The 20,966-nt window shown below is 41.4% G+C and overlaps 1 protein-coding gene across 5 annotated transcripts in view; it reads right to left on the bottom strand.

Annotated features, from left to right (window-relative positions):
• Positions 1-19,269, bottom strand: part of dlgap4b (discs, large (Drosophila) homolog-associated protein 4b) — a 270,261-nt gene extending 250,992 nt beyond the window's left edge. For 3 of the 5 annotated variants that reach the window (XR_009802238.1, XM_061875415.1, XM_061875413.1), the window contains exon 1: positions 18,941-19,269. The gene's annotated coding sequence lies outside the window, so the exon portion shown is untranslated. The remainder of the gene's footprint in view (positions 1-18,940) is intronic. The other 2 variants (XM_061875411.1, XM_061875412.1) reach the window with 2 other exon arrangements.
• Positions 19,270-20,966: the final 1,697 nt, after the last annotated feature.

The following is a 20,966-nucleotide window of genomic DNA, read 5'->3' as shown; positions in this document are numbered from 1 at the left end:
GAAGTAGATTTTCAACCTGCGGTTAACGAATTTGTTCAAAAGATGGCGCCGTAGCACATACAATAACACAACATTTCAGTCCTTTGCTGGGGTTTCATGCGAGATATTGAACACAAAACATTATATGCATTAGCGAAGGAAAAAAATTGTCAGGAAATGACGGTATATGGGGTTTTAGCGTAGTCAAATATGTTTCCAGTTCCAGTTCCCAGACTTCTTGGATAGCATGTGATATCGGTCATTTTCAGAGACATAATAGTTGCATGTATGGTAGTTGTTTTTCACACAAAGATGTGGTAAGCAAGAGGGCTAATTTTCCACATGTAAATTTATCCATTTATCTAAACTCAAAGTGACTATTAAGTGTGTGCGAAAAGGAGGGAAATATAATTACTCAGGCACAGCAAGAAAATGAAAAGTAAATTAAAAAGACCTCTTTTTGCTTAATTACATTGTTTTTCCTCCGAGGGGGGCGGGGGGCACGCTGATTGGAGAGCTGGAGTCGTGTTACTTTGTGCAGAATGAGTCTCAATCATCCCTTATTTCCGGGTAATTACGTCGACAAAAAGCGATACTTTTGAGACAAAAACACCAGAAATAAGGTTGGTGGAAAATAGATGGAATTGTCCTCAATTTTGAACTGATCATGCGTGTGGTTGTCACGTATACAAAGACTGCCGCGTCAGGATATAAGCCCCACCCACACAATTTTGGAAGAAAATAATATTTTACAATATATAAGCCGCACCAAACTATAAGCCCCACCTACTGAATTTTAGGGGAAAATAATAGTTTCCATTTATTAACTGCACCAACAAAATTTTATAGCGGGAAAAATGTGTCTGCACATATTAGCCGCGCCGGACTATAAGGCGCAACCACTAAAGTGCAGGGGAAAATAATACATTTCCATATATTAGCCACCCCGCTGAATTTTAGGGGAAAATAATATTTTTCAATATATTAGCCGCACCAGACTATAATCCGCACCCACTAAAATTTACGGTTGGAAAAAATATTTTTCCACATATTAGCCGCACCGGACTATAAATGCTGCATCCACTAAAGTGTAGGGGAAAATAAAATGTTTCCATATATTAGTCGTACCGGACTGTAAGCCCCACCCACTGAATTTTAGGGGAAAATAATAGTTTCAATATATTAGCCGCACCGGATAATAATCTGCATCCACTAAAATTTAGGGTTGGAAAAATATTTTTCCACATATTAGCCACACCCACTAAAGTGCAGGGAAAGATAATATTTTCACCATATATAAGCCTCACCCACTAAATTTGAGGGGAAAATAATATTTTTCTATATGTTAGCCGTACCAGGCTATAAACCACAACCACCGAATTTTAGGGGAAAATAATAGTTTCCATTTATTAGCCGCACCCACTAAATTTTAGGGCGGGAAAAATGTGTCTCCACATATTAGCCTCACCCACTGAATTTTAGGGGGAGATACTTTTTTTTAATATATTACACTAGAATCTGCACTCACTAAATTTTAGGGTTGGAAAAATATTTTTCCACATATTAGCCGCAACGGACTATAAGCCTCACCCACTAAATTTTAGAGAAAAATAATGATATTTTTCCATATATTAGCTGCACAGGCCTATAAACCCCACTCACTGAATTTTAGGGGAAAATAATAGTTTCAATTTATTAGCCAAAAATGTGTCTCCACATGTAAGCCGCACCCACTAAAGTGCAGGGGGAAAAAATATTTTTCCATGTATTAGTCGCACTGGACTATAAGCCTCATTCACTAAATTTTAGAGGAAAATAATATTTTTCCATACATTAACCGCACCGGACTATAATCCGCACTCACTAAATTTTAGGGGAGAACAATATTTTTCCATGAATTAGCCGCACCGGACTATAAGCCCCACCTTATAGGGGAAAATAATAGTTTCCATTTATTAGCCGCACCCACAAAATTTTAGGGCGGGAAAAATGTGTCTCCGCATATTAGCAGCACTGGACTATAAGCCGCACCCACTAAAGTGTAGGGGAAAATGATATTTTTCCATATATAAGCCTCACCGGACTATAAGCCTCACCCACTAAATTTTAGGGGAAAATACGATTTTTTCCATATATTAGCCGCCATACATTAGCCGCACCGGACTATAATCCGCACTCACTAAATTTTAGGGTTGGAATAATATTTTCCCCTATAATAGCCACATTGGACTATAAATCACACCTACTAAAGTGCAGGGGAAAATAATATTTTTCCATATATAAGCCTCACTGGACTATAAGCCTCACCCACTAAATTTTAGGGGAAAATACGATTTTTTCCATATATTAGCCGCCATACATTAGCCGCACCGGACTATAATCCGCACTCACTAAATTTTAGGGTTGGAAAAATATTTTTTCCCTATAATAGCCACATTGGACTATAAGCCACACCTTCTAAAGTGCAGGGGAAAATAATATTTTTCCATATATAAGCCTCACCGGACTATAAGCCTCACCCACTAAATTTTAGGGGAAAATAAGATTTTTTCCATATATTAGCTGCCATATATTAGCCGCCATACATTAGCAGCACCGGACTATAATCCGCACTCACTAAATTTTAGGGTTGGAAAAATATTTTTCTCTATAATAGCCACATTGGACTATAAGCCACACCTACTAAAGTGCAGGGGAAAATAATATTTTTTGTATATATTAGCTGCACTTGACAATAAGCCACACCCACTACATTTCAGGAGGAAAAAAATATACTTCCATATGTTAGCCGCACTGGACAATAAGCCACACCCACTAAATTTCAGCCATCCATAAGCTTCTGCTTGAGTTTTTGACCACGCCTCTTGACAAAATTGGTGCAGTTCAGCTAAATGTGTTGGTTTTCTGACATGAACTTGTTTCTTCAGCATTGTCCACACGTTTAAGTCAGGATTTTGGGAAGGCCATTCTAAAACCTTCCTTCTAACCTGATTTAGCCATTCCTTTACCTCTTTTGACGTGTGTTTTGTGTCATCGTCCTGTTGCAAAACCCAACTGCGCCCAAGACCCAACCTCCGGGCTGATGATTTTAGCTTGTCCTGAACAATTTGGAGGTAATCCTCTTTTTTCATTTTCCCATTTAAAGCACCAGTTCCACTGGCAGCAAAACAGGCCAAGAGCGAAATACTACCACCACCATGCTTGACGGTAGGTTTAGTGTTCCTGGGATTAAAGGCCTCACCTTTTTCCTCCAAACATATTGCTGGGTATTGTGGCCAAACAGCTCCATTTTTGTTTCATCTGACATCACATGGACAAAGATAAGACCTTCTGGAAGAAAATTATGTGGTCAGATGAAACAAAAACTGCAAAAAGCAGAGACCTAATCCTGCAGCCACCAAACCAGATCCCCCCAACATCCTGACTGCGCCTTGAAATTCTGTCCATCAAAGTTCTGAACAGAATGGGTGACAAAGGGCAGCCTTGGTGGAGTCCAACCCTCACTGGAAACTTGTCCGACTTACCGCCGGCAATGCGAACCAAGTTCTGACACTGATCGTACAGAGAGCGGACCGGCACAATCAGACAGTCCGATACTGGAATCTTGTCTGACTTACTGCCGGCAACGCGGACCAAGTTCTGACACTGATCGTACAGGGAGCGGACCGCCACAATCAGACAGTCCGATACTGGAAACGTATCCGACTTACTGCCGGCAACGCGGACCAAGTTCTGACACTGATCGTACAGGGAGCGGACCGCCACAATCAGACAGTCCGATACTGGAATCTTGTCCGACTTACTGCCGGCAATGCGGACCAAGCTCTGACACTGATTATACAGGGAGCGGACCGCCACAATAAGACAGTCCGATACTGGAAACGTATCCGACTTACTGCCGGAAATGCGGACCAAGCTCTGACACTGATCGTACAGGGAGCGGACCGGCACAACCAGACAGTCCGATACTGGAATCTTGTCCGACTTACTGCCGGCAATGCGGACCAAGCTCTGACACTGATCGTACAGGGAGCGGACCGCCACAATCAGACAGTCCGATACTGGAACCGTATCCGACTAACTGCCGGCAATGCGGACCAAGGTCTGACGCTGATCGTACAGGGAGCGGACCGCCACAATCAGACAGTCCGATACTGGAATCTTGTCCGACTTACTGCCGGCAATGCGGACCAAGCTCTGACACTGATCGTACAGGGAGCGGACCGCCACAACCAGACAGTCCGATACTGGAATCTTGTCCGACTTACTGCCGGCAATGCGGACCAAGTTCTGACACTGATCGTACAGGGAGCGGACCGCCACAACCAGACAGTCCGATACTGGAAACGTATCCGACTTACTGCCGGCCATGCGGACCAAGCTCTGACACTGATCGTACAGGGAGGGGACCGCCACAATCAGACAGTCCGATACTGGAAACGTATCCGACTTACTGCCGGCAATGCGGACCAAGCTGTGACACTGATCGTACAGGGAGCGGACCGCCACAATCAGACAGTCCGATACTGGAAACGTATCCGACTTACTGCCGGCAATGCGGACCAAGCTCTGACACTGATCGTACAGGGAACGGACCGCCACATTCAGACAGTCCGATACTGGAATCTTGTCCGACTTACTGCCGGCAATGCGGACCAAGCTCTGACACTGATCGTACAGAGAGCAGACCGCCACAACCAGACAGTCCGATACTGGAATCTTGTCCGACTTACTGCCGGCAATGCGGACCAAGTTCTGACACTGATCGTACAGGGAGCGGACCACCACAACCAGACAGTCCGATACTGGAAACGTATCCGACTTACTGCCGGCTATGCGGACCAAGCTCTGACACTGATCGTATAGGGAGCGGACCGCCACAACCAGACAGTCCGATACTGGAATCTTGTCCGACTTACTGCCGGCAATGTGGACCAAGTTCTGACACTGATCGTACAGAGAGCGGACCGCCACAATCAGACAGTCCGATACTGGAATCTTGTCCGACTTACTGCCGGCAATGCGGACCAAGGTCTGACACTGATCGTACAGGGAGCGGACCGCCACAATCAGACAGTCCAATACCCCATACTCTCTGAGCACTCCCCACAGGACTTCCTGGGGTACACGGCCGAATGCCTTCTCCAAGTCCACAATGCACACGTAGACTGGTTGGGCAAACTCTCATGTACCCTCAAGGATCCTGCCCAGAGTACCGTTTTTGATTGATTAGTACTGCGATAGTATAGTAGCACCGGTATACCGTACAACCTTACTGCCTATATACATATGTATTTTATACAGATTTTTTGTGGCTTGATGTGGGGTTTCAGGTTGGTGCTTCATTTTGGTACTTTATTAGTATTATATTATATATAGAGGGAGCTATTGGGCTATATTTTTTTCACTGTGCTGATGAGCTCCTTTTGTTGTAATGGTTCACACGTTTGTTTTCATTGCTTCATTTCCCTATGAGTCTTTGATTTACTTTGAACGATCGTCCACTTTTGTCCATTATTTGTGCACTTTCATTTGTGAAGTTGCTGTATTATGTCAATTGACTGACCACAGCTGTGACTTTTCAACTGCATCATCACTTCCTGTTTGAAAACTGCACGCCGACCAAGACATTTTCCCAAACCGGTCTACGCGGTTTGTATTAAAAATGAGTAGAAGGACACGGGTGTTGTTGGCCTTGCTTGTTCGTTCGACTGACGAAACATTGCGTTCCATTATTAACACGGGCACATTCAGACTAAACATATACCGTGTTTGTGCTTCCGGTCTATTGGAATCATTACCTCTTCTTGTCCGTGCCTACAAGCTGTGGAACAGCACAGAACACGGATATTGAGTTGATGATACACAGGAGCTGCACCGGAATGTTAATAAAAGCCAGCGTTATCAAATCAGTGCACAAACACTCCTCACCCGGAGCCACCTGCACCTGTCGAGAATACCAAGAAGCTGTGATCCCGCTCTATAAAAAGCAGTGCAGGAGGTAAAAAAAGGCTCTGTGAAGAATCGGTTTCTCTGACAGACACCGTGTCCTAACACCGGAGATGACGACATCCGGTTAAATATAGATGTTCTCTTCATTTACAACGCTCCCATTCCCGGAGCTTCTGCCTTCGTGACGCTACTTTGAAAACATATTTTTTATTCAAAAATGTCTTTCAGAGACAGCGGCACATCTGCTTGAATATGACAAAGACTTGGAACAGAAAAAACAATAGTGGCCTTATCGTTGGCGCTCGATGGCAGTGTTTATCAACCGCTGTGAGATACAGTCTGCTGTGCCGTGGGAGCAGCATACTCGCCAACCTTCAATCCTCCGAATTCGGGAGATGTGTGTGTGTGAGGGGGGGTGGGGGGGTATTTCCCAAAAGTATTTCCCAAAATACTTTTGGGAAAATAGTGCATGTCGAGTAAAAACGTCCCCAGAAACAGAATAGTACAATACCACGTTTTACTGAAACTTCAGGAGACCAGCCCTTACAATGAATTATATTTATACAGTGAATTATATTTATACAGCGCTTTTCTCAAGTGACTCAAAGCGCTTTACATAGTGACACCCAATATGTAAGTTACATTTAAACCAGTGTGGGTGGCACTGGGAGCAGGTGAGTAAAGTGTCTTGCCCAAGGACACCACGGCAGTAACTAGGATGGCACAAGCGGGACTCGAACCTGCAACTCTCAAGTTGCTGGCACGGCCACTCTACCAACCGAGCTATGCCGCCATAGCATGAATCCAACCAAAAATAGCCAGCTTATGTAGAGCGAAAACAGCCCCTCTTACCCAGAAAGAAATGCGGCTGCTACTTCAAAAAACAGTTAAGGAGCTGACCAAAACAGCTCTGTGAGCAGACAAACAGGAAGGAGCCTTTAAGACAAAACAAAGAGTTTACCAGCGGACATCAGATAAAAGCAAGGAGGTCAGGAGAAAACACACTACATGGGAAAATACTAGCTGCTTTAAACATGACTATAGATATAAAATAACACTTGAAAATATCTCATTTTAATTGTATTTTCAAAGTTGTCTTGTATTTGGAGGTGCTTTATATTCAGGTCAATATGATACGTAGCCTCGTTCTAAACAACAGTCTTCAGAGTACCACCATCTTGGTTGTGTTATCTACATTTTTTCACTGCAACCATTTCGTCTTTAGTAAGAGGGAAAGTCATCGAAGAAAAAAAATTGGCCACCGGAAATGGAGTAGCATACACCTCAGAACGAATCTGTCAGAGGTCGCAGTCACATTAGTCACACAGTAAGGACATTCAGTACAAGCCCATGCGGTGACACCGCCTCATGTTCAGACACAAGATGCTACGTCCAGGACGAAAGCCCCACAGCAAGAAGATAGAGGAAAAAGGAGATAATTGACCACGGCACAGACTACAACAGCAGACGCGCGCAAATTTACGGGATTTATGCACATCAGTAGGAACCAGAGGGTTAGAAAAGATTATATGTCTCCAAATATGTGACATTAAGGGGTCCTTACACACACTATAATAACACCCATATGTTGAAGCACAGTACGTCTGACTATGGTAGACGTAATGCTCTGACAATCCATCAGAAAGTAGTTTTTGCATATTATTGCAAAACAAAACGCCAGATATGTGTGCTAACAGGTCCCATTTTGGGTCCTTATACACACACCGTAATAATACTGTATGTTGAAGCACAGTACGTCTGACTATGGTAGACGTAATGCTCCGACAATCCATCACAAAGTAGTTTTTGCATATTATTGCAAAACAAAACGCCAGATATGTGTGCTAACAGGTGCCATTTTGGGTCCTTATACACACACCATAATAATACCCGTATGTTGAAGCACAGTACGTCTGACTATGGTAGCCGTACTGCTCCGACAATCCATCAAAACGTTGTTTTTGTATAACAAAACGCCAGATATGTGTGCTAACAGGTACCATTTTGAGTCCTTATACACACACCATAATAATACTGTATGTGGAAGCACTGTACGTCTGACTATGGTAGCCTTAATGTTTCGACAATCCATCAAAACGTTGTTTTTGCATAACAAAACGCCAGATATGTGTGCTAACAGGTGACATTTTGGGTCCTTATACACACACCATAATAATACCCGTATGTTGAAGCACAGTACGTCTGACTATGGTAGCCGTAATGCTCCGACCATCCATCAAAACGTTGTTTTTGCATATTATTGAAAAACGAAACGTCAGCCATGTCTGCTAATAGGTGACATTTTGGGTCCTTATACACACATCGTAATAATACCCATATGTTGAAGCACAATACGTCTGACTATGGAAGCCGTACTGTTTCGACAATCCATCAAAACGTTGTTTTTGCATAACAAAATGCCAGATATGTGTGCTAACAGGTGCCATTTGGGTCCTTATACCCACACCATAAAAATACCCATATGGTACGTCTGACTATGGTAGACGTAATGCTCCGACCATCCATCAAAACCTTGTTTTTGTACATTATTGCAAAACAAAATGCCAGATATGTGTGCGAATAGGTGCCATTTTGGGTCCTTATACCCACACCATAAAAATACCCATATGTTGAAGCATAGTATGTCTGACTATGGTAGCCGTAATGCTCCGACCATCCATCAAAACGTTGTTTTTGCATATTATTGAAAAACAAAACGTCAGCTATGTCTGCTAATAGGTGAAACTTTGGGTCCTTATAAACATACCATAATAATACCCGTATGTTGAAGCACAGTACATCTGACTATGGTAGCCGTAATGTTTCGACAATCCATCAAAACGTTGTTTTTGCATAACAAAACGCCAGATATGTGTGCTAACAGATGCCATTTTGGGTCCTTATACACCCACCATAATAATACTGTATGTTGAAGCACTGTACGTCTGACTATGGTAGACGTAATGCTCCGACCATCCATCAAAACCTTGTTTTTGTACATTATTGCAAAACAAAATGCCAGATATGTGTGCGAATAGGTGCCATTTTGGGTCCTTATACCCACACCATAAAAATACCCATATGTTGAAGCATAGTATGTCTGATTATGGTAGACGTAATGCTCCGACAATCCATCAGAACGTTGTTTTTGCATAACAAAACGCCAGATATGTGTGCTAACAGGTGCCTTTTTGGGTCCTTATACACACACCATAATAATACTGTATGTTGAAGCACAGTACGTCTGACTATGGTAGACGTAATGCTCTGACCATCCATCTACACCTTGTTTTTGCACATTATTGCAAAACAAAACGCCAGATATGTCTGCTAATAGGTGACATTTTGGGTCCTTATACACACATCATAAAATCACCCGTATGTTGAAGCACAGTACGTCTGACTATGGTAGACGTAATGCTCTGACCATCCATCAAAACCTTGTTTTTGCACATTATTGCAAAACAAAACGCCAGATATGTCTGCTAATAGGTGACATTTTGGGTCCTTATACCCACACCATAAAAATACCCGTATGTTGAAGCACAGTACGTCTGACTATGGTAGACGTAATGCTCCGACCATCCATCAAAACCTTGTTTTTGTACATTATTGCAAAACAAAATGCCAGATATGTGTGTGAATAGGTGCAATTTTGGGTCCTTATACCCACACCATAAAAATACCCATATGTTGAAGCATAGTATGTCTGACTATGGTAGCCGTAATGCTCTGACCATCCATCAAAACCTTGTTTTTGCGCATTATTGCAAAACAAAACACCAAATATGTCTGCTAATAGGTGACATTTTGGGTCCTTATACACACACATCAAAAGATCACCCGTATGTTGAAGGGCAGTACGTCTGACTATGGTAGACGTAATAATCCGACAATCCATCAGAAAGTAGTTTTTGCATATTATTGCAAAACAAAACGCCATATATGTGTGCGAACAGGTGCCATTTTGGGTCCTTATATACACACCATAATAATACTGTATGTTGAAGCACTGTACGTCTGACTATGGTAGCTGTAATGCTCTGACCATCCATCAAAACCTTGTTTTTGCACATTATTGCAAAACAAAACGCCAGATATGTCTGCTAATAGGTGACATTTTGGGTCCTTATACACACACACACACCATAAGATCACCCGTATGTTGAAGCACAGTACGTCTGACTATGGTAGACGTAATGCTCCGACCATCCATCAAAACGTTGTTTTTGTACATTATCGCAAAACAAAATGCCAGATATGTGTGGGAATAGGTGCCATTTTGGGTCCTTATACACACACCATAAAAATACCCATATGTTGAAGCACAGTACGTCTAACTATGGTAGCCGTAAAGTTTCGATAATCCATCAAAACGTTGTTTTTGTATAACAAAACGCCAGATATGTGTGCTAACAGGTGCCATTTTGGGTCCTTATACACACACCATAATAATACTGTATGTTGAAGCACAGTACGTCTGACTATGGTAGACGTAATGCTCTGACCATCCATCAAAACCTTGTTTTTGTACATTATTGCAAAACAAAACACCAGATATGTGTGCGAATAGGTGCCATTTTGGGTCCTTATACAAACACCATAAAAATACCCATATGTTGAAGCACAGTACGTCGGACTATGGTAGACGTAATGCTCTGACCATCCATCAAAACCTTGTTTTTGTACATTATTGCAAAACAAAACACCAGATATGTGTGCGAATAGGTGCCCTTTTGGGTCCTTATACAAACACCATAAAAATACCCATATGTTGAAGCACAGTACGTCTGACTATGGTAGCCGTAATGCTCCGACCATCCATCAAAACGTTGTTTTTGCATATTATTGAAAAACAAAACGTCAATAGGTGACATTTTGGGTCCTTATACACACACCATAAAAATACCCATATGTTGAAGCACAATACGTCTGACTATGGTAGCCGTAATGTTTCGACAATCCATCAAAACGTTGTTTTTGCATAACAAAACACCAGATATGTGTGCTAATAGGTGCCCTTTTGGGTCCTTATACACACACCATAATAATACTGTATGTGGAAGCACTGTACGTCTGATTATGGTAGCTGTAATGCTTTGTCCATGTTTCGTAGCTTACCAAAGTCGCGCTAAAACATTTTGACGGATTTTTGAGCGCCGTGTGAAATGTTCTATATTTTCAATGTAACATAAAATGCTGGTGTTGTTTACTTGAGTCATATTGCCATCATAGTGCAGTCTACACATATCTCTTATGTCTGACTGCCATCTACTGGTCACACTTATCATTCCACCATGTATCAAATAAAATGTATTCGAGGTCGGTAAGCAAAACCAGAATTATAAGGCGCACTGTCGAGTTTTGAGGGGGGGGGAGGAAAGGATTTTAAGTGCGCCTTATAGTCCGGAAAATACAGTATGTGTTTATTTTGTTTAGACCTCAGATGGGACTTGATTTTGTGCGCGTCATACATTTGCTGTGCGCGGAGGGCGCTCGAGCGGTGTGCGATTGTGCACCTCGGACGGAACGTTGCCCTACGTGCATGTAGAGAGGGATGAGGCGGGGCTAGACGGGGCCGCCGGCCTCCGCGAATCTTTGTGTGCGTGCCGGAAAAGACGAGCAGTTGAGGGCAAAGTGCTGCTCCGAGTGACGAGATGTGATGAGACACAGTCTGTGTGAGCGCATAGTGGCACACACACAGGGGGGGAGAGAGAGAGAGAGAGAGAGAGAGAGAGAGAGAGAGAGAGAGAGAGAGAGAGAGAGAGAGAGAGAGTGTTCTTGTATTTGTACCCTTCTTGAGACATGAAGAAGGAAAAGTATCTTCCATATGAGGTGTGAAAAAGTGATGACATAATCATGGTCCCAATAACATTGCATCTAATAGACAATGTCTCATTTGCACCCCTGCTGCTCAAAATGAGGGTGTTTTTTTTTTTCCTTCAAATTAACTGGGTGTCACTTTTAAAATTGCTCCTCCTCGGGTCAACATATGAAATAACAAGTGTGCGTAAAGCCCTGCGATGAGGTGGCGACTTGTCCAGGGTGTACCCCGCCTTCCGCCCGATTGTAGCTGAGATAGGTGCCAGCGCCCCCCGCAACCCCGAAAGGGAATAAGCGGTAGAAAATGGATGGATGGAAGTGTGCGTAAAAATGTGAAGTGCTCCCCCTCTGGTCAACATATGAAATAACAAATGTGTGTAAGAAATTGAAATGCGCCCCGTTAGTCCAAAATTAATAATAAAAAACTAAAAAAAAAATATATATATATATATATATATATATAAATACACACACACACACACACACACACATACATATAAACATGCATACATACACACACACACACACACACACACACACACACACACACACACACACACACACATATATATCTATAGAGAGAGAGAGACAGATACTGTAATAACTTGAAGTAAATAATGAAGATTAAAAACCAATTACAAATAAAAAAACTAAATTTTTCGACTTTCTCAATTTCTTTCTGTTTCTGTTATATTGCAATACTTTCTCCTGGAAAAATTATTCCTTTTTTAAAATGTAAAATTATTACTTTTTAATGTAAAATGGGGACATTTGTCATATAAAATTCTGACTTTTATCACAATATTGCCATTTTTGTTTGTTGTTCTTGAAAAATTGTGACATATTTTCAGTAAAAGTATGACTTGTAATACTTTTGCAGAGTAAAATTTTGATTTATATATATATATATATATATATAAATAAATACACACACACACACACACATATATCTATAGAGAGAGAGAGATACTGTAATAATTTGAAGTAAATAATGAAGATTAAAAACCAATTACAAATAAAAAACTCAATTTTTCGACTTTCTCAATTTCTTTCTGTTTCTATTATATTGCAATACTTTCTCGTAAAAAAATTATTCCTTTTTTTTTAAATGTAAAATGATTACTTTTTAATGTAAAATGGGGACATTTGTCATAGAAAATTCTGACTTTTATCAAAATATTGCCATTTTTGTTCGTTGTTCTTGAAAAATTGTGACATATTTTGAGTAAAATTATGACTTGTAATCATTTTGCAGAGTAAAATTTTGATTATTATTATTATTATTGTAAGATTGACAACATTTTTTTAGTTTTCTTATAAAATTTAGACTTTTGTCGAGTAAAATTACGACTCTTTTCATAAAACTGACAACATTTTAAGCTTTACTTGTAAAATTGTGACTGTTATTGAGAAAAATTCCAACTTTTATCATAACACTGCACACAAATGTTCAGTTTTTCTTGTAAAATTTTGACTTGCGTTGGAGTAAAATTATGACTTGTATTACAATAAGTTTTTCTTGTGAAATTGTGACCTTTTTCTTGGGAAATTCCAACTCATTTTTCACAACAAGTTTTTTTACATATGCATAGTATGTATATATTATTAATGTTGTAAATATACTTCCTTATATATCTATAGAAAGGCTGGTCCTAGAGAGGGAGGCTTTTTTCTCTTGACATATATCAAAATGAGGGTGGTCCAAAAAAGGAGGGATTTTTCAAATTGACTGTGTGTCGCTTTTAAAAGTGCTCCCCCTCTGGTCAACATATGAAATAACAAGTGTGTGTAAGAAATTGAAATGGGCCCCCTTTGGCCGAAATTAATAGAAAAAAATCAAATAAATATGTATATAGAGACATACTTGAAGTAAGTAATGAAGATTAAAAAAAACAAGAACAAACAAAAAATTAAAATTAAAAATGAACTAAAAAAAGTCATTTTTTTCCACAATGTGTCAACTTTTTTCTCATAAAATTGGGAACAATTTGTCATATTCTTTGTTTTTCTGTAATGTTACAATATTTTCTCATAAAAATATTACTTTTTTTAACGTAAAATTATTACTTTTAATGCAAAATGGTGACATTTGTCATATAAAATTCTGACTTTTATCACAATATTTCCAATTTTTGGGTTCTTGTAAAATTGTGACATTTTGAGTAAAATTCTGACTTGTAATAATTCTGCAGGGTAAAATTCCGATTATTATTAGAATATTGCCAACATTTTTTTAGTTCTCCAATAAAATTGTGACTTTTGTCAAGTAAAATTACGACTCTTTTCATAAAACTGCCAACATTTTAAGCTTTCTTGTAAAATTGCGACTGTTATTGAGTAAAATTCCAACTTTTATCATAACACTGCACACAAATGTTCCGTTTTGCTTGTAAAATTTTGACTTGTGTTGGAGTAAAATTATGACTTTTATTACAATAAGTTTTTCTTGCAAAATTCCAACTCATTTTTCACAAGTTTTTTTTATATGTGCATAGTATTATTAATGTTGTAAATACACTTCTTGGTATATCTAGAAAGGCTGGTCCTAAAGAGGGAGGCTTTTTTCTCAGTCCTCAAGAAGGTAACAAATACAAGAATGTGCGTGTGTGTGTGTGTGTGTGTGTACTTAAATGACTATGAGTAAGCACAACCTACTATCTTTTTTCCCTCCTTTCTCTTTTTTTTTTAGGTAAGCAAATTGAAGCCACTAATGCAGCCTGCTTTTTCAGGTCAGGAAATCTGTGCTAAAATGGAAGCCAGACCTCAATCCATTGTTCTATCTGATGGAATGACAGACACTCCCAAAGGATCCTCCTAAATAACCTATTTGCTGTTATGTGCGGGAAAAAGCCACGGTCGTGAGATTGCTCCGGCGTATTATTTATGGCCTCAAGTTGTGGTTTGCAATCTGAAAATAGTACGCCTCTGTCCTCTGGAGCTAAATATCGGGACGCTCCAGTTGGCATGAGCCAGCCATCTATTTTTTTTATTATTTTTTTCATATCAGTAACACATGCAACATAGCATGTTCTTCCCAATTATTCACCCATCACTGTTTACACAGGCCATCGCTATGGTTGTGCCAATCAAGGTGAAGAGTCCAGCTGGTCCCACGGCTATTTGGAGAGGTGTCAGTCAATAAAATGATTCTTCTTCTTCTGGATGACCTATTATCTCTTACACTGCTGCAGCTTCAAATGCATAAAATCATCTTGTCAGAAGAATTGAAGGCATTAAAAATCTTGAGTCATTGAGTACTACGACATTTGACTCGAGCGGTGGTGTGCGGTCAGGGCTCTCTGCTGGCCTAACATAAAAGATGATCATTAATTAATCAAAGTTAATTTTATAAGTGACGATAGCCCATCTAGGTAGCCTTGCGTTGAACGTGACTGTGATTGGATACTCACTTTTAACTCCCAAGTATCAAATCACAAGTTGTGATTTACGAAAGCAGAACGTGGCACCGGAGTCATACCCGGCCAGCGGAGGAATCAGCGGTTATCACTTTTTTTAACCAACAAAGAACTCCGGAAGGCACCTTGAGTAATTAGGTACTATGACATTTGCGCAGTAGTGTGCCGTCAGGGTCAGCAAGACCTTCGCTGTTGGCCTAACATTAAGCATGATCATTAATTAATTAAAGCTGCAAGCAGCGTTGGTCGGGTCCGCCTTTGGCTGTTGCCGCCGTGTCCCGAGTCCCGATCTTAGTCAGACCTACATAGAAGTTTTTTATTTCATGTCTCTACGACATTTGTAACAGAAGTTACATGCAGTTTTGTCTGTTTTTTTTCCTAGGGGGCGCTAAGCGCAATTTTGATTTTTGGGGTTTGTTTTTTTATTAGATGGCAGTTTTTGCCAGTCCTGATGTCTGTGTAAAATTTGGTGAGTTTTGAAGCATGTTAAGGGGGTGAAATTACAGATCGGCGATTCTGGATGTTGTTGATAAATGGCTTTCGGTCTGCATAACAGAGCTTTAACTTGCACTTTGAAGCATTTTAAGTGGGTCAAATTATAGCTCAAAGAGGCAAAAACGTCATTTTTTAGGAAAATTTGCGCAGGGGCTTTTTGAAGGCGCGTAAAATCCACACCGGAGCAGTAATCAAAACTTTGTTGGACAGTTTTAATCAAAAGGCTTCAATCTCTCTCCTGTGCGAGTTTGAAGCCGAAATGACAAACGCACTGGGAGGAGTTTCGATTTGAAAAAGGTGACGGGTTTTCACAAAACTTTTATTTTGAAGGGGCAATTTTTAACTTCCTGTTGATTTTTGCCGAAGGATGTCAATTATCTAAATGTAGGTCTCAGTGAGACCTACATTCCTGTGGAGTCCTTTGCCATAGGCAGGGTGGACCCTAATAAAGGTTCCTTTTATAAGTGACGATAGCCCATCTAGGTAGCCTTACGTTGAACGTGACTGTGATTGGATAATCAATTGTCACTCCCAAGTATCAAATCACAAGTTGTGTTTTACGAAAGCATAACGTGGCACCGGAGTCATACCCGGCCAGCGGAGGAATCAGCGGTTCTCACTTTTTTTAACCAACAAAAAACTACGCAAGGCACCTTGAGTAATTAGGTACTATGAGATTTGAGCCGTGCTGTGCCGTCAGGCCTAACAAGGCCTTCTCTGCTGGCCTAACATAAAGCATGATCATTAAATAATAAAAGTAACTTTTATACGTGACGATAGCCGATCAGATCACGGGTTGTTGACGGTAGCCCATTTAGGAAGCCTTGCGTTGAAAGTGACTGTGATTGGATACTCGCTTTTGACTCCCAAGTATCAAATCACAAGTTGTGATTTACGAAAGCAGAATGTGGCACCGGAGTCACACCCGGCCAGCGGAGGAATCAGCGGTTCTCACTTTTTTTAACCAACAAAAAACTACGCAAGGCACCTTGAGTAATTAGGTACTATGACATTTGAGCCTTGCTGTGCCGTCAGGCCTAACAAGGCCCTCTCTGCTGGTCTTACATAACTCATGATCATTAATTAATAAAAGTTGATTTTATTTTGAATTGACTTGCCATAAATATGTAAAATTATTCATCATAATCTCGTCATGACATATTCGGCTCCAGTGTTGCTTTTTTAAATTAGAGCTTGTATCCAATCAGAATTCAGCTAGCTTGTTGCCAGCGCGGTATGGATTCTGCCACAAGCTTTTTGAACCAACATTAGCGGCACGGCAGCTGTGCAAACAAACGGCGGACATTCAGTTAACGGACAGTTGCGATGGCCGATCAGATCACAAGTTGTTGACGGTAGCCTTCGGTTAAACATGACTGTGATTGGATACCCACTTGTCACTCCCAAGTATCTGATCACAAGAGGTGATTTACGTAAGTAAAAAGAGGCACCGGAGCCATACCCGGCCAGCGGAGAAATCAGCGGTACTCACTTTTATTAAACAACAAAGAAGCAGAGCAAAACGTTGATTGGGTGGCAGATATATATTAGACAGGTGGAACATGCAAAATGTTAGTGTTGTTTACTTGAGTCATGTTGCGGTCTACATGTATCTCTTATGTGTGACTGCCATCATATTGCAGTGTATACGTATCTCTTATGTGTGACTGCCATCATACTGCAGTCTACACGTATCTCTTATGTGTGACTGCCATCATACTGCAGACTACACGTATCCCTTATGTGTGACTGCCATCATACTGCAGTCTACACCTATCTCTTATGTGTGACTGCCATCATACTGCAGTCCACACGTATCTCTTATGTGTGACTGCCATCATATTGCAGTGTACATGTATCCCTTATGTGTAACTGCCATCATATTGCAGTGTACGCGTATCCCTTATGTGTGACTGCCATCATACTGCAGTCCACACGTATCTCTTTTGTGTGACTGCCGTCATATTGCAGTGTACACGTATCCCTTGTGTGTGACTGCCATCATACTGCAGTCCACACATATCTCTTATGTGTGACTGCCATCATACTGCAGTCCACATGTATCCTTTATGTGTGACTGCCATCATACTGCAGTCCACACGTATCTCTTATGTGTGACTGCCATCATACTGCAGTCCACACGTATCTCTTATGTGTGACTGCCATCATACTCCAGTCCACACTAATCTCTTATGTGTGACTGCCATCATACTGCAGTCTATACGTATCTCTTATGTGTGACTGCCATCATACTGCAGTCTACACGTATCTCTTTTGTGTGACTGCCATCATATTGCAGTCTACACGTATCTCTTTTGTGTGACTGCCGTCATATTGCAGTGTACACGTATCCCTTGTGTGACTGCCATCATACTGCAGTCCACACATATCTCTTATGTGTGACTGCCATCATACTGCAGTCCACATGTATCTCTTATGTGTGACTGCCATCATACTGCAGTCCACACTAATCTCTTATGTGTGACTGCCATCATACTGCAGTCCACACTAATCTCTTATGTGTGACTGCCATCATACTGCAGTCCACACGCATCTCTTATGTGTGACTGCCATCATACTGCAGTCTATACGTATCTCTTATGTGTGACTGCCATCATACTGCCGTCCACATGTATCCCTTATGTGTGACTGCCATCATATTGCAGTCCACACTAATCTCTTATGTGTGACTGCCATCATACTGCAGTCTACATGTATCTGTTATTTGTGACTGCCATCATACTGCAGTCCACACGTATCTCTTATGTGTGACTGCCATCTACTGACCACATATATCGTTTCAGTACCAAATACAATTGTTTGGAGGTCGGTAAGCACAACCAAAATTCCGTACATTAGGCGCCCTGGGTTCTAAGGCGCGCTGTCGAGTTTGGAGAAAATTAAAGGATTTTAAGCGCGCCATGCTAAAGTAAAGATTATGATGTAATGTCAATGACAACAATTAAAACTAGGTACATTATTTACTGGGCAGCAGGTTATAGTTTGCATCATTTTAGCTGTTGCAAATGCACCAAATATAAAAAATAGCAATATAATAGTATTGTGTGTACTGCATCATTTAATATTATCATTGTTTTGTTTAGTTTTGAGTGTTTCACGGCTGCAAACTAAACAATTGTTAAACGCGGGCCTCTTTGACGTTGTCATTCAAAACCCGAGCATTATCTTTCGTCAGATTGTGACAAGCACTTGAACGCAGCATTCTCTCCCGGTGTCATCGGCACTTGAACGCAGCAACAACAGTTTTTTTTTACCTTGATTGGCAGCGTCGACGACCACTTTGGGAGCTTTTTGTCTTTTTATCCAAAATAACTTCCCGAGAGGAGGCTCCCAAGACGCGTCGACAGGAAGATGAAGGTTGTTGGGGGGGGGGAAACTAGCATTTGTCCTTGTAGTTGTTGAGAGACAAGAGGGGAGACGACCGCTCCATTAGCCGCCTGGCCGGGGAGAGAGCTACACTAAATGCGGGCTCCGGAATTGGATGGCGAGAGGAGAGAGGAGCCGGGAGGAGAGGAGACGATGTCCGCCTCCGTGTTGCTGCTGCTGCTTAATAACTAACTACGCCGAGAGAGAGAGGAGAGAGGGAGAGAGACCTTCAACAAACATTTTATCGGCGGCACTTCCGGTTAAAGTAAGCGTCACATGTATGCCGATTTAAATTACATTTCCTTTTACTTTGACAATTAAAGTTGCTACAGTTTTGAGCAGCTTAATAAAAAAAAATCACAAATTAAATGCCGACTGAAAGCCACTATTACCGACCGTAGTCTGATAGTTTATATATCAATGATGAAATATAAACATTGCAACACATGCCAATGACGCGTGCTTGTGACGTCACGGATTGTACCGGACATTTTGTTGCCTGCTTTAATCGGATAATTACACAGTATTGTGGACATCTGTGGTCCAGCCAATTTTCTACCGCTTATTCCCTTTTGGGCTGGCGCCTATCTCAGCTACAATCGGGCGGAAGGCAGCGTACACCCTGGACAAGTCGCCACCTCATCGCAGGGCCAAGACAGACAACATTCACACTCACATTCACACACTAGGGACCATTTAGTGTTGCAAATCAACCTATCCCCAGGTGCATGTCTTTGGAAGTGGGAGGAAGCCGGAGTACCCGGAGGGGAACCCACGCATTCACGGGGAGAACATGCAAACTCCACAAAGAAAGATCCCGAGCCTGGATTTGAACCCAGGACTGCAGGAACTTCGTATTGTGAGGCAGACGCACTAACCCCTCTGCCACCAAGACAGCAGCGAGAGTCCCGTCCACAGGAAACCATCTCAAGCGGAGGCGGATCAGCAGCGTAGAGATGTCCCCAACCGATACTGGCGAGCGGTCCATCCTGGGTCCCGACGAGCCGTCCATCCTGGGTCTCGACTCTGGACAGCCAGTACTTCATCCATGGTCATCGGACCGGACCCCCTCCACAAGGGATGGGACATAGGAGAAAGAAAAGAAGCGGCAGATCAACTGGTCTAAAAAGGACGTCTATTTAAAGGCTAGAGTATACAGATGAGTTTTAAGGTGAGACTTAAATGCTTCTACTAAGGTAGCATCTCGAACTGTTACCGGGAGGGCATTCCAGAGTACTGGAGCCCGAACGGAAAACGCTCTATAGCCCGCAGACTTTTTTTGGGCTCTAGGAATCACTAATAATAATACCCAGATTTTTTACCGAGTCACCTTGTTTTATTATTTGGTTGTCAAATGTTAAAGTTGTATCATTAAATAGAGGTCGGTGTCTAGCAGGACCGATAATCAGCATTTCCGTTTTTTTGGCGTTAAGTTGCAAAAGGTTAGCGGACATCCATTGTTCAATTTCATTAAGACACGCTTCCAACTGACTACAGTCCGGCGTGTTGGTCAGCTTTAGGGGCATGTCACATCTTAAGTGCACAGGAAGCCCGTGCAGGTGAGCCAGTACAGGCGTAATGTGATCAAACTTTCTTGTTCTTGTCAAAAGTCTAGCAGCCGCATTTTGTACCCACTGTAATCTTTCAATGCTATACATGGGGAGACCCGAAAATAATACGTTACAGTAATCGAGACGAGACGTAACAAACGCATGGATAATGATCTCGGCGTCTTTAGTGGACAGAATGGAGCGAATTTTAGCGATATTACGGAGATGAAAGAAGGCCGTTTTAGTAACGCTTTTAATGTGTGCCTCAAAGGAGAGAGTTTGGTCGAAGATAACACCCAGATTCTTTACCGTGTTGGCTTGTTTAATTGTTTAGTTGTCAAATGTTAGAGTTGTATTATTAAAT

Source organism: Nerophis ophidion, linkage group LG16, assembly GCF_033978795.1.
Source record: "Nerophis ophidion isolate RoL-2023_Sa linkage group LG16, RoL_Noph_v1.0, whole genome shotgun sequence".
Classification (NCBI taxonomy): domain Eukaryota; kingdom Metazoa; phylum Chordata; class Actinopteri; order Syngnathiformes; family Syngnathidae; genus Nerophis; species Nerophis ophidion.
The sequence above is the reverse complement of the archived record's forward strand: the minus strand, read 5'-3'. Positions and strand labels throughout refer to the sequence as shown.